General features: G+C 43.9%; 1 protein-coding gene across 8 annotated transcripts in view; it reads right to left on the bottom strand.

Moving 5' to 3' along the window:
- Nucleotides 1-13,528, bottom strand: part of LTBP3 (latent transforming growth factor beta binding protein 3) — a 1,979,464-nt gene that overhangs the window by 935,959 nt on the left and 1,029,977 nt on the right. The gene's annotated exons all lie outside the window — the stretch shown is intronic.

Below are 13,528 nucleotides of genomic sequence, written 5' to 3'. Positions count from 1 at the left end.
TGAGAGATGCTAGAGGTACTGCTTGGATGTATTGGTTGCCAAGGTGATGGGGGGGGGGGGATCAGATTAACATTTAAATATGTTAATTTTTTGGGGGGTTTTTCTTCTCTTTTTCCGCTATCGGCTTTTTGAATAATAGATTTTCCTAGAATACTAGGGTTTTTTTTATTATCTTCTTAATTTCGGTGGGGTATCCGGGTGGGGGGGGGGGGGGGTCGGGGAAATTCTCTGCTATTTCTTTGTCCCGCCTGTCCCTTCCCCTCCACCTGCAATTATATCCCCTGCCCCCTTGTACACCCCCCTGTCTACTCTTCCCTGCCTCTTTTTTCTCTCTGTCTCCCTTCCCTGCCCTTGCTCACTTTTATCCCTTCCCTCCCCCCTTTTCCCCCCTTTTTCCCTCACTCCTGTGTTCTCTCCCCCCATCCCCCTATTTAGGGATGGGCTTTATGTTCGGGTCAAACATGAGTTTGACTCAAACATTGGCTTTTTGCCGTTCGCCAAATAGCGAACAATTTGGGGTGTTTGCGGCAAATTCGAAAGCCGTGGAACACCCTTTAAAAGTCTATGGGAGAAATCTGGGTCCTGCCCCAGGGGACATGTATCAATGCAAAAAAAAGTTTTAAAACGGCCGTTTTTTTGGGAGCAGTGATTTTAATAATGCTTTAAGTGAAACAATAAAAGTGAAAAATTCCTTTAAATTTCGTACCTGGGGGGTGTCTATAGTAGGGGGGTGTCTATAGTATGCCTGTAAAGTAGCACATGATTCCCATGTTTAGAACAGTCCCTGCACCAAGTGACATTTCTAAAGGAAAAAAAGTCATTTTAATCTACCCGCGGCTATAATGAATTGTCGGGTCTCTGCAATACAGATAAAAGTCATTGAAAAAAAACGGCATGGGATTCCCCCACAGTCCATTACCAGGCCCTTTGGGTCCGGTATGAATATTAAGGGGAACCCCGAACCAAATTTTTTTAAAAAATGGCGTGGGGGTCCCCCCAAAAATCCATACCAGACCCTTATACGAGCACGCAACCTGGCAGGCCACAGGAAAAGAGGGGTGACGAGAGAGTGACCCCCCTCCTGAACCATACCAGGCCACATGCCCTCAACATGGGGAGGGTGCTTTGGGGTAGCCCCCCAAAGCACCTTGTTTTCATGTTGATGGGGACAAGGGCCTCATCCCCACAACCCTTGCCCGGTGGTTGTGGGGGTCTGCGGGCGGGGGGTTTATCAGAATCTGGAAGCCCCTTTAACAAGGGGACCCCCAGATCCCGGCCTCCCCCCCTGTGTGAAATGGTAACGGGGTACAAATTTACCCCTACCATTTCACAAAAAAAGTGTCAAAATGGTAAAAATGACAAGACATGGTTTGGGACAAGTCCTTTATTAAAAAATAAAAAAATAAAAATGTCCCACGTAGTCCATTCTTCTTCTTCTCTTGCTCCACCGACGGACCGAAAAAGGAAAAAAAAAAAAAGCCGCACTGACCCGCCTCCATTGGAGGCACCTGCCATATGACGCGTCCTTGCAGGTGACAGTTCTTTTATAACTGAGGGCGGGGCCACATGGTGACATCCCTGGGTGACCCCGCCCCCCTGACGCACGGGGACATCCCTTTGGCTTCCCCGTAGCGTCAGAGGGGGGTGGGGTCACCTGGTTACATCAGCGGGTGGCCCCGCCCTCCTCTGACACTACGGGGAAGCCATAGGGATGTCCCCGTGCATCAGAGGGGGTGGGGTCACCCAGTTAAGTCAGTGGGTGGCCCCACCCCCCTCTGACGCTACGGGGAAGCCATAGGGATGTCCCCGTGCATCAGAGGGGGGCGAGGTCACCCAGGGACGTCACCATGTAGCCCCACCCTCAGTTATAAAAGAACTGTCACCTGCGAGGACGCGTCATACGGCGGGTGCCTCCCATGGAGGCAGGTCGGTGCAGCTTTTTTTTTTTTCTTTTTCAGTCTGTCAGTGGAGCAAGAGAGGAAGAGGAATGGTCTACGTGGGACATTTTTATTTTTTTGTTTTTTAATAAAGGACTTGTCCCAAGCCGTGTCTTGTCATTTTTACCATTTTGACACTTTTTTTGTGAAATGGTAGGGGTACATTTGTACCCTGTTACCATTTCACACAGGGGGGAAGGCCGGGATCTGGGGGTCCCCTTTTTAAAGGGGGCTGCCAGATTCCAATAAGCCCCCCACCCACAGACCCCCACAACCACTGGGCAAGGGTTGTGGGGATGAGGCCCTTGTCCCCATCAACATGGGGACAAGGTGCTTTGGGGGGCTACCCCAAAGCACCCTCCCCATGTTGAGAGCATGTGGCCTGGTACGTTTCAGGAGGGGGGGCACTCTCTCGTCCCCCCCTCTTTTCCTGCAGCCTGCCAGGTTGCGTGCTCGGATAAGGGTCTAGTATAGATTTTTGGGGGACCCACACGCTATTTTATTTTTTAATTTTGGCGCAGGGTTCCCCTTAAAATCCATACCAGACCTGAAGGGTCTGGTATGGATTCTGAGGGGGGTCCCCATGCCTTTTTTTTTTTTAATTTTGGTGCGGGGTTCCCCTTAATATCCATACCAGACCTGAAGGGCCTGGTATGGAATTTGGGGGACCCCCATGCAATTTTTTTTTTTAATTTTGGTTCGGGGTTCCCCTTAATATTCATACCAGACCCAAAGGGCCTGATAATGGACTGTGGGGGAATCCCATGCCGTTTTTTTCAATGACTTTTATCTGTATTGCCGAGACCCAACAATTCATTATAGCCGCAAGTAGTTTTAAATGACTTTTTTTTCCTTTAGAAATGTAATTTTGTGCAGGAATTGTTCTAAACACGGGAATCATGCACTACTTTACAGGCATACTATAGAAACCCCCAGGTACGAAATTTAAAGGAATATTTCACTTTTATTGTTTCACTTTAAGCATTATTAAAATCACTGCTCCCGAAAAAATTGCCCGTTTTTAAAACTTTTTTTTGCATTGATACATGTCCCCTGGGGCAGGACCCAGGTCCCCAAACACTTTTTATGACAATAACTTGCATATAAGCCTTTAAAATTAGCACTTTTGATTATTCATGTTCATGTCCCATAGACTTTAATGGTGTTCGCGTGTTCGAACACATTTTTGCCTGTTCGCATGCTCTGCTGCGAACTGAACTGGGTGGTGTTCGGCTCATCCCTACCCCTTTTCTTTTTTGTTCCTGCCTCCTAAGATAAAGATCTGATAAGGTGGCTACAATAAACGACTGGGAGGAGGGTGGTGGGGTGGCTATGGATGGGTGGGGGAATGGATAGGGAGTAGTGGACGTAGTAGGGAGGGTAGATATATGGAATGTGATAGCTGGGGAAAATATAATGGTAAATATGCTACACAGAAAATGGTCATGCTCTAGGGGATCAGACTGAGGTTAAGCTAGATAGTGTAGCCATCCCCCTGAAGAGAGAGGGTGGGAGGAATAAATGTAGACTTCTATAATGGTACTCAAATGGTTTATGTCTAGGTAAACATTAAGATAAATGGTGTTAGGGATACAGGAAGGGGTTACCAGAGGCTACAGTTATGTAGATGGGGAGGGGGAGGGGAATATCTAACAGGGGGTCCTCAAGAGGATAATACAGTAGTATCTGCCTGTAAATTTATAAAAGGTAGGATGTGACTGTGTCCCTATAATGTAATACAGGCAACGATAGAAGATGTTAATGAATTATGAGACTTGAGTATTTTAGGACTCGATATGAATGCATTTATATAAAAGGGGAGAAACGTTTTATTTTCCCTGCAGTATAGGGGGGTATGAAAAATTGGAAGCAAACAAGACTCAATACTATGTTTCTCCCTTGCATGTTGGAATTTGTGTTTGACATTCACTCCGAGCCGTAATAACTAGGATAAAGGATTGCCCTTGTCATTGTGTAATATGATCCAAGCGACTCCCTCTCCGGTGTCGCGTTTCTAGCTCCTCCTGCATAGGTTTTTTTGCCTCCCAGTGCTCTCCCTTCCTAGATTTTTCTGGGAGGGGACCGCAGATTCATTAAGAGCCTTATTAGTCAATTGCCACATATCTTTTAATTTTTTTCCCTCTTTTTTTTGGTCTTCTCTTTTTCTCTCCCCCCCCCCCCCCACGCACCTGTTCCCGCTCTACTGGTGCATAGGCAGTAGATCCCTGGTTTCAGTATGACCAACATACCCTGTCTATCTTTAAATGTCAACAGCTTGAATATACTGGAGAAGCGTAAAACGGTCTTACGCAAACACTGGCGTATGCACACTCAAGTCGCATTCATACAAGAAACCCATTTTCAATCTGGGAAGATACCGAAATTTAAGGATGATCTGTATCCACAGGTGTTTCATAGTACAACCCCAGACTCCTAGACGAGGGGGGTGAGTATGCTGTTTTCTGGGACAGTCCCATGGTCCTGTATTGTTCAGATGAGCAATTGTGAGGGACGCTATCTGTTTCTTAAGGGAGATATAGCTGGCTGTTGTGTTACCTTAGCCTCTATTTATTTAACAAATCATGCTCAGTTGAGTTGTCTGGACGGAATACTCAATGTTCTACAAGGATTTATGGAAGGTGGAGTGATACTGGATGGAGATCTTAATGTGGCTCTTGACCCATTATTAGACGTTTCTAAATCTGCCTCACATCTATCATACCAATATCTTAGATGAATAAAAAAAGCCCACTAAACCATGAGACATTTGGAGAGTCCAGCATTCAGCTGAGCGAGATTACACCTTCTATTCAGTGCCACATGATAGTTATTCTCGAATGGATTATGTATTGGTATCCCAAACTTTATTACCAGCAGTAGTGAACTCCTCAATTGGAATACAAACGGTATCTGACCATGCCCCAGCTTTTACAGACCTTCAGCTGGTCAAGTGGATTAACAGACCCTGGTCATGGAAACTTAGTGAATTGTTGATACAGGAAGGCCAATTTTGTAATGACCTCTCTAGTGAACTGACCAGAATTTTTAATGAAAATGATACAGACAAAATTTCCCCATTCATATGGGAAACGCATAAATGTATTATGCGGGGCCTGCTGATTAAAAAGGGGACTGAACTACGGAAAAATAATCAAGCTGCATTCCAAGCCCAACTAAATTTGGTTGCAGACTTGGAAACTAAGCACAAAAAATAACTCTCACAGTCGGTAGCAGTAGACCTTAGGTCAGAGAGAGAAAAACTTTCCTCTCTGATGAGAGAAGAGAATAACATACAAATATTGAGGACTAGGAACATACATTATGAACAAGGGAACGAATCAGGTAAACTGCTGGCTCATTCACTAAGGTAAACTATTGCCTTAGTGAGAAACTATTTCCCACATATCGACTCTGATAGAGGGAATTGTCACTTTATATCTAAGGAGATTGCAAAGGTCTTTCAAGAATCTGACGCTCTACAATTTGCAGAATAATTCCCCTTCCGATCAGATAGTACAAAAGCAACTATCTCTCCTCTTCAGGACTATCGTCAATATCTGAGCATGCGTCTGAACTACTAAATGCGCCGATTTCAATTGACTAATTCATGAGGGCGACTAATAGGGCGACGCTAGGTCCGAGATTTATAAAAGCGTTTAATTTTCTTCTAGAAGATCGGCCTACAGTCCCTGACAAAAGTCTTGTCACTTGTGTACAAATTGACCTGAAGTGCCGCTAAAATATATTTCTAATCAAGATTTTGTTACGAGAAATGGGTCATTTTAATCCCAACAGCTTTTGTAATAATGTTTCAGTGCAAAACGAAACTGACAAAAAGTATTCTAATATTCACAGCTTGGTAAAGCCCATTGAGTCAATTTTTGCCAAGACATAAGTGTTGTCGCCTTGTTATATGAGCTTCACCTGTGACTAATAATGGATCAATTAGGTCTCAGGTGTGTATAAAAAGAACACCAGTACACTAGACCTTCTCAACTGCAACTAGACCTCTGCAAACATGCCTAAGATTCACCCGGAGACTAAAGTGTTGATTATCAAGAGGCTGAAGACCAGATCCACTGCTGATGTGGCAGACACCTTCAATGTGTCTCAGCGTCAAGTTCAGAGGATAAAAAAAAGATTTGAAGAGACTGGAGACGTTTTGGACAAGGCCAGGTCAGGCCAACCCCGCAAGACAACTGCTCGCGAGGACCGTTTGTTGGCTCGAAAATCCAAGGCCAGCCCATTTTCCACTGCAGCAGAGCTCCACGAGACCTGGTCATCTGAAGTCCCTGTGTCAACCAGAACAGTTTGTTGGATTCTGTCTCGGAATGGCCTCCATGGTTGAATCAGTGCCCATAAGCCAGCACTAAACAAAAGACAATTGAAAAACCATGTGGCATTTGCCAAGGGCCACAGCCTGCTAAAAGGATGGACTCTGGAAAAGTGGCAGAAGGTGGATTTTTCAGATGAATCTTCTGTTGAATTACACCACAGTCACCGCAAATATTGCAGGAGACCTATGGAATCCGCATGGAGCCGAGATTTACCCAGAAAACAGTGAAGTTTGGTGGAGGCAAAATCATGGTCTGGGGTTACATCGGGTATGGGGGTGTGCGAGGGATCTGCAGGGTGGAAGGCAACATCAATAGTCTAAAATACCAAGAAATCTTAGCTACCTCTTATATTCCCAACCATAAAAAAGGCCAAATTTTGCAGCAGGATAGTGCTCCATCGCATACTTCCATCTCCACATCAAAGTTCCTTAAGGCAAAGAAGATCAAGATGCTCCAGGATTAGCCAGCCCAGTCACCAGACATGAACATCATTGAGCATATGTGGTGTAGGATGAAAGATGAAGCATGGAAGACGAAACCAAAGAATATTGATGAACTCTGGGAGGCATGCAAGACTATTTTCTTTGCTATTCCTGATGACTTCATCAATAAATTGTATGAATCCTTGCCAAACTGCATGGATGCTGTCCTTCAAGCTCATGGAAGTCATACAAGATATTAAATTTGGATCTCACAGCACCACTACTTAATTTGCTGACATATTTTTGGATTTTCAGTAAAGTTGTTCAATTTCTGTATAGGCGACAAAACTTTTGTCTTGCCAAAATTTGACCTGTCTGTCTTGATTAAATGATAAATCTTTTTTTAGTGAAACTAATTTATTTCAGTGCATTAAACATCATTTGGGAAGGCTTTAGCTTTTCATATGAGCTATTTCTAACACCAATTGATTAATTAAAAGTCAGGTTAATAGCAGGAGTTTCTACAAAATAGAGAAGCGACAAGACTTTTGTCAGGGACTGTATACCAAGAGATACTCTTAGGGCACATATTACAGTCATTCCCAAGGAGGGTAAGGACCATGCCCAATCTAAAAATTATCCACCTATCTCATTATTAAATGTTGCCCTAAAAATTTTCACACGGATATTAGCCTCAAGGCTACAACCTCTGCTTCAAATGCCATCCACCCTGATCAGGCAGGCTTTATGCCTACCAAGGAGGCAAAGGATAACACCACTAGAGCCTTAGATATTATTCATTTGGCTCACTCCCGTAAAATGCCATTGTGCTTGCTATCTTCCGATGCTGAAAAGCCCTTTGACAGGGTGGATTGGATATTTTATAAGGAGATATTGACCCATATTGGGGTAGGGAAGGCGTTTAGCAAATGGATCGAGGCTATATACTCGGCTCCATCCGCTGCGGTAAGAATTAATGAGGTGACCTCCTGATATTTTATTAACCCTTGAACCATTTTTGCGACATGTTTCGACGAAGTACTGACATTCAAGGTTGTCTGATCGATAAGCTGGATCATAAAATTGTGGCCTTTGTGGACGATATATTGTTTTTTATTACCTCACCAGAAACCACATAACCAAATTTATTAAGCGACTATGACCGGTATAGCCGACTTTCGAATTTTAAAATGAACATTCAGAAATCGGAAATACTTAATATTACGCTGTCAAGTAAATGAGTACAGGCTCTTCAATCATCATTTTCCTTCCCATGGGTATCGTTATTTCTGACATATCTAGGGGTCAAATTGACTTCCTCAATAGATAAAGTTTTTCAAGTAAATTTTCCACTGCTATTGTGAGAACTATCTTCTGATTTGGAAAGATGGAATAAAGGTCCATATACATGGATGGGCAGGAATGCTATTCTCAAAATGAACATTCTACCAAGACTACTGTACCTCTTTCAGACTTTGTCAATAGTCATTCCAGAGTTCTTTTTGAAATTATTACGCAGTACTTTTATCAGATTTATTTGGGCAAAAAAACAGTCGTTTATCTTTCCATTATTTGGCTATGCCAAAAATCCAGGGAGGTATGGCCTTCCCAGAGCCGATAAGATACTACAAGGCAGTGCACCTTGCTAGGGTTCTAGCTTGGTGTAGAGATGAGGCACATAAAGTCTAGGTAGCGATTGAACAATCATGTACCGAGATCCCACTCCGATGTTTGCCATGGCTATGGCCAAGAACATTGGAAACCTTAAGACATCATCCCCTTACAGGGGCAACCCTAAGAGTAATTCAACAAAGTCATCTGTTTTCAAAATCAGATGAGAAATCACTCGGCTCTACCCAGTCCTGCGAAACCCGTCATTCCCCCAGGCTATACAGATAGTCAATTTAAACAAACTTTGAGGTGCGGTAAATTCCGATTAGGTGACTTCCTTGTTGAAGACTAGGACGGAAATACAGCTGCTGTTTGACCCGCCACTGGATCCGTGGCGGATGCAACATCTTATCCACTTTCTCAGCTCCTTTACTCATGGGGAGAGATTAGAACGTTCAAATACACCATTGGAAGACTTATGTCTGGTAGAAACACTGTCTACTTATGGGGTATTTGGGGTATATAAAATGCTAATAGAGCCCCCTGTGTGCTTTGTTCCTAGATTCCTTCAAAAATGGGAAAGAGATTTAGATATTACATTTTCCAAAGTCACATTCTATATTTTGCCCACTATTCCTCAACAGCTAGTAACTACCAAAGAAAATATACCCGGAAAAGACGAATATTTGCTGGCACTGTGGAGAGTCAGAGGGTAATACGCTTCACATCTTCTGGTCATGTCGGAAGTTAGTGGATTTTTGGTCCAAAGTGCGAGATACTATAGGACAGTTAACGGACTATGATCTGGGATCTGACCCAGCTAGATATCTTCTTCATCTTTCAGACCTCTCAAAACATAAATACAGAAACTCGTTGGTCGCTCATCTTCTGAATGCGGCAAAAGCCTGTATTCCTGCCTTATGGAAGCAGGAACAACCCCCCTCGATCTCATTGTGGCTTAAAAAAATAGCCGATATATATGCTATGGAAAAAGGTATTGCAATTACGCAAGGTAAAGAGGAAATATTTAATAAAAAATGGAAACAATGGTCCCTCTTTGCATGTACCAGGGCGTATGGCTGTGCACTTGTGGAGGGGGAGTGGGCGAAAGTTTAAGGGGGAAGAGAAGGAGAGAATTTAATTTTTTGTTTCTGCTGTTTAATTTTTATTCATATAGTAGCCTTATATATTGGATGAAAATATAATCGATTTGTGTTTACACATACTTTGTGGTATGCATGCAATTAAAATGTGTTTGTTTATATGTATAAAAATTGTTGAAAAAATAAAATATAGAATTAAAAAAAATAAAATAAAACTGCTGCAACGTGGTAATAATATAAGTCCGGTGCCCCTGCACCCCCTTCTCCTGTAGGGAGGGATAGAATTCTCCTCTGTAGTCTATGTTTTTAACATCCCCAGATAAACCTTATAAAAGCAGATTGTAAAATAACAAAGGAGCAGGGGACCACAATAGGTATAGCTTGAAAAAGCTAAATGCGGTATTATGTCCACTTTTAAAATAATGATCCTCCCAAACCATGAATATTGGGCTCAATCGTACTTCTTGAGATTTTGTATTGTACGCTGCATAAGAGGATGATAGTTTTCCATATACAGTTTGGTGAGATCTGATGGAATTCTAATTCCCAAATATTTACGCGTCAAGGCATAGATTTTAAATTGGAAATTGTTCCCAAGAGCCTGGACTTGATGTGGTAAAAGATACATTAAGAATTTCTGATTTAGATAATTTTACTTTGAAGTTACTCAGGGCTCTGAAACACTTAAATTCATACAAGATAGAGGGCATTGACACATGTGTATTGGTGACATAGAGCAGTAGATCGTCAGCAAATACCGCCAGTTTCACCTCTTGTCCATCTATTGGTATCCCAGTAATAAAAGGGTTTTTGTCTAAAGGCTGTTACCAGATGTTCTACTACTAGGACGAACAGGAGGGGAGACAGCAGACATCCCTGGTGAGTACCATTTTTGGATAGAAAAAGTCAGAGTCAGCGATTGATTGATCCGAACTCTGGCATTTGGTTTAGCACAAAGTGCCATAATTTTACGTAAGAGAACTGGCCAAAATCATATTTGCATATTTCCAAGAAGGGTCAGGCAACATTAAAGGCCTTCTCCGCCTCAACAGAGAAAAGGCAAGCTGGTATTTTTGCTGGTATTTGGGCATGGTCCATGAGCAATAGAGATTTAAGTGTATTATCACAAGCTTCTCTCCCCTGAACAAACCCAACTTGTTCTGTATGTACCGGACTCGGAATAAGGGGTTGAAGACATGAGACAATCAATTTGGCATAAATTTTGACATCTACCCCAATTAAAGATATAGGGCAATAGCTAGAACAAAGCATTAAATCCTTATCCGGTTTAGGGAACAATGTGATATGGGCCTCAAGTGTCTGAGGTGGGAATCCATTAGTAGCAGATATGCATAAATGGTGTTATATATTCCTTATAAGTCTTGTAGGATTTTGATGCAAGTCCCTCGGGGCCAGGACTTTTACCCCACGGTGTATTAGTAATTGCATCTAATAATTCCTCATATAAGAAGAGAGCATCTAAGGAATTCCCACTATCCTCATCTAGTTTTGGAATGGCAATTTCTTGTACATAATCCTGTATGTAGTGGCTAAAAGAGTCTAAGTCTACGGGAGATGATAGTGGAGCAAGATTGTACAAAGCTGCAAAATAATCACAAAAAGCCTGTTGGAGGGAATGTAGGTCTGAAGTGATATCCCCTGATGGCAACATAATACTCGGTATAAAATACTGAGAGGAACGGGCCAATAGTCTCCCAGACTTATTTCCATATCGGTACCTACCTAGAGCATCTCTATGTTGATGAATACCTTGTGAAACCTCCAGAATCTGCAGCAGTGATTGTCGAAGATATTTCAGCCAACAGCTCTGGAGATGGGGAAGCTTAATGTGAGGTCTCCAGAGAGCGAAGCTTAGACAAGGTATCTTGAATAGCTGCAGCTCTTTCTTTTTTAAGGCAGGCAACGTGTTGGATGAACAATCCTTGTAGCACCACCTTCAGGGCTTCTCATTGGAGGGGTAGGAAGGTCTCATCATGCTCTTGGTCGCAGATAAAGTTTTGAAATGCTATCACAACTGGCTGATGACAAAGTGCGTCTGATATAAGAGTTTCATTTAAACGCCAAGACCAATCAGAACGCGGGGTCTGTGGAGGGTATATTGTCAAAAAGAGAGGTGAATGATCAGACCAGATAAAGGACCCTGAGTATTGTGAGTACCTGTCTATTGTGAATATTGCGAGTACCTGTGTATTGTGAGTACCTGTGTGTTGTGAGTATTGTGAGTACCCGTGTATTGCAGGAACCAGTGTATTGGGGGTACCTGTGTATTGTAAGTGCTTGTGTACTGTGAGTACCCGTGTATTGAGAGTATTGTAAGTACCTGTGTATTGTGAGTGCCTGAATACCTGTGTATTGTGAGTACCTGAGTATTGTGAGTACTACCCGTGTATTGTGAGTGCACCTGTGCTGTGAGCGCACGTGTGCTGTGAGTGAACGTGTGCTGTGAGTACACAAGTGCTGTGAGTACCGGGTTATGTGAGTGCACCTGTGCTGTGAGTACCTGAGTGTTGTGAGTGCACATGTGCTGTGAGGGCACGTGTGCTGTGAGTGTACGTGCTGTGAGTACGCGAGGGTTATGAGTGGACATGTGCTGTGAGTGCACGCGTGCTGTAAGTACCCGAGTGCTGTAAGTGCATGTGTGATGTGAGTGCCCGAGTACTGTGAGTACCCGAGTGCTGTGAGTGCACGTGTGCCGTGAGTACCCATGTGCTGTGAATACCTGAGTGCTGTGAGTACCCGTGTATTGTATTGTTGAGTACTTGTGTATTGTTAGAGTAAGGAAGTTGTTAGTTATTTTGGACAGAGTATAATTCCCAATCCCCATTAAATTAGTTGGTACGATGTCCAGCGGGTATGGAGAAGCGACTCGGTGTACATCTTGCGGCATGTAGGCATTCCTTGATCATCTGATCGAGGGCGAATACTGCTGTGCAAAATGTAAGCACGTTGTTCCCCTGGAAGCCCAGGTTCTGAATCTAGGGAAGCAACTGTCAACTCTGAGAAGACTCTCCATCCTAAAAGAGAGTTGAGATCATACCCGGCAGGTGCCGGCAGGGGCCAACACAGAGGCCAGTGGAGATAAAGAGGGGCAGGAACCAGAGCAGAGTAGATGGATGACAGTCAGGAAGAAATGAGGGGAAAGAGTCAGGGAGGCCGATCCTGGGCTGGAACATCCCAATAAGTATGCCCCATTGCGTAACATTGGTGAAACCAGTAAGGGACCAGCATTGTTTGAGCAAAGTGATGGCCCTAGCTGCCAAGGGAATAACTCCTCCAGTGAGGGTGGGAGTAAAGCCAAGGGAAAGGAAAGACTGATTCTGGTGGTCTGGGACTCAATTCTCAGAAGGACAGAGAGGGCAATCACAAATCACAAAAACCTAAAGCACCGAACTGTATGTTGTCTACCAGGCGATTGGGTTCGGCACATCACAGATCTGGTGGACAGATTACTGGGAGGGGCTGGGGAAGACCTGGCTGTCACGGTGCACGTTGGCACCAATGACAAAGTCAGAGGAAGATGGAGTGTCCTAAAAAGTGATTTTAGGGACTTAGGGGCTAAATTGAGGAACAGGACCTTCAAGGTAGAATTTTCAGAAATACTACTGGTACTTCGAGCCATACCAGAGAGGCAGCGGGAGATTAGGGAAGTAAACAAGTGGCTGAGGAGCTGGTGTAGAAAGGGGGGGTTCGGGTTTCTGGAGAACATGGGCCGACTTCTCAGTCGGTTACTGGCTCTTTAGCAGGGACTGACAATTTCATGGGTCAGATGGTAAATGCACCAGCAAGAAACAAAACGTTACAAGACCTACTGATTACTGAGAGGTCTTGGTGGGGGTGTGACCTGATGCTGATGACTGTGGGAGTTTGTGAGGAGTGAGCTCTCACCCTGCTCCATGTCCTATTGAAAGCAGTGCGTGCCCGGTGGATGAAAAGAGGGGAAGAAGCAGCAAATGAGTGGCCGCTACCCCCACGCACACTGTCCGGAATGAATGCAGTGAACCCTCGATATCAGAAATCCAGCGGAACGCCGCGAGATCTCGTGAGACCTCGAGCGGCAGCTGCGGGAGATACAGGTGAAGGAGGGAGTGGAGAGGAGC

This window comes from Aquarana catesbeiana, linkage group LG11 (genome assembly GCF_042186555.1).
Source record: "Aquarana catesbeiana isolate 2022-GZ linkage group LG11, ASM4218655v1, whole genome shotgun sequence".
NCBI lineage: Eukaryota > Metazoa > Chordata > Amphibia > Anura > Ranidae > Aquarana > Aquarana catesbeiana.
Note: the sequence above shows the minus strand (reverse complement) of the source record. Positions and strands in the feature narration are given on the sequence as shown.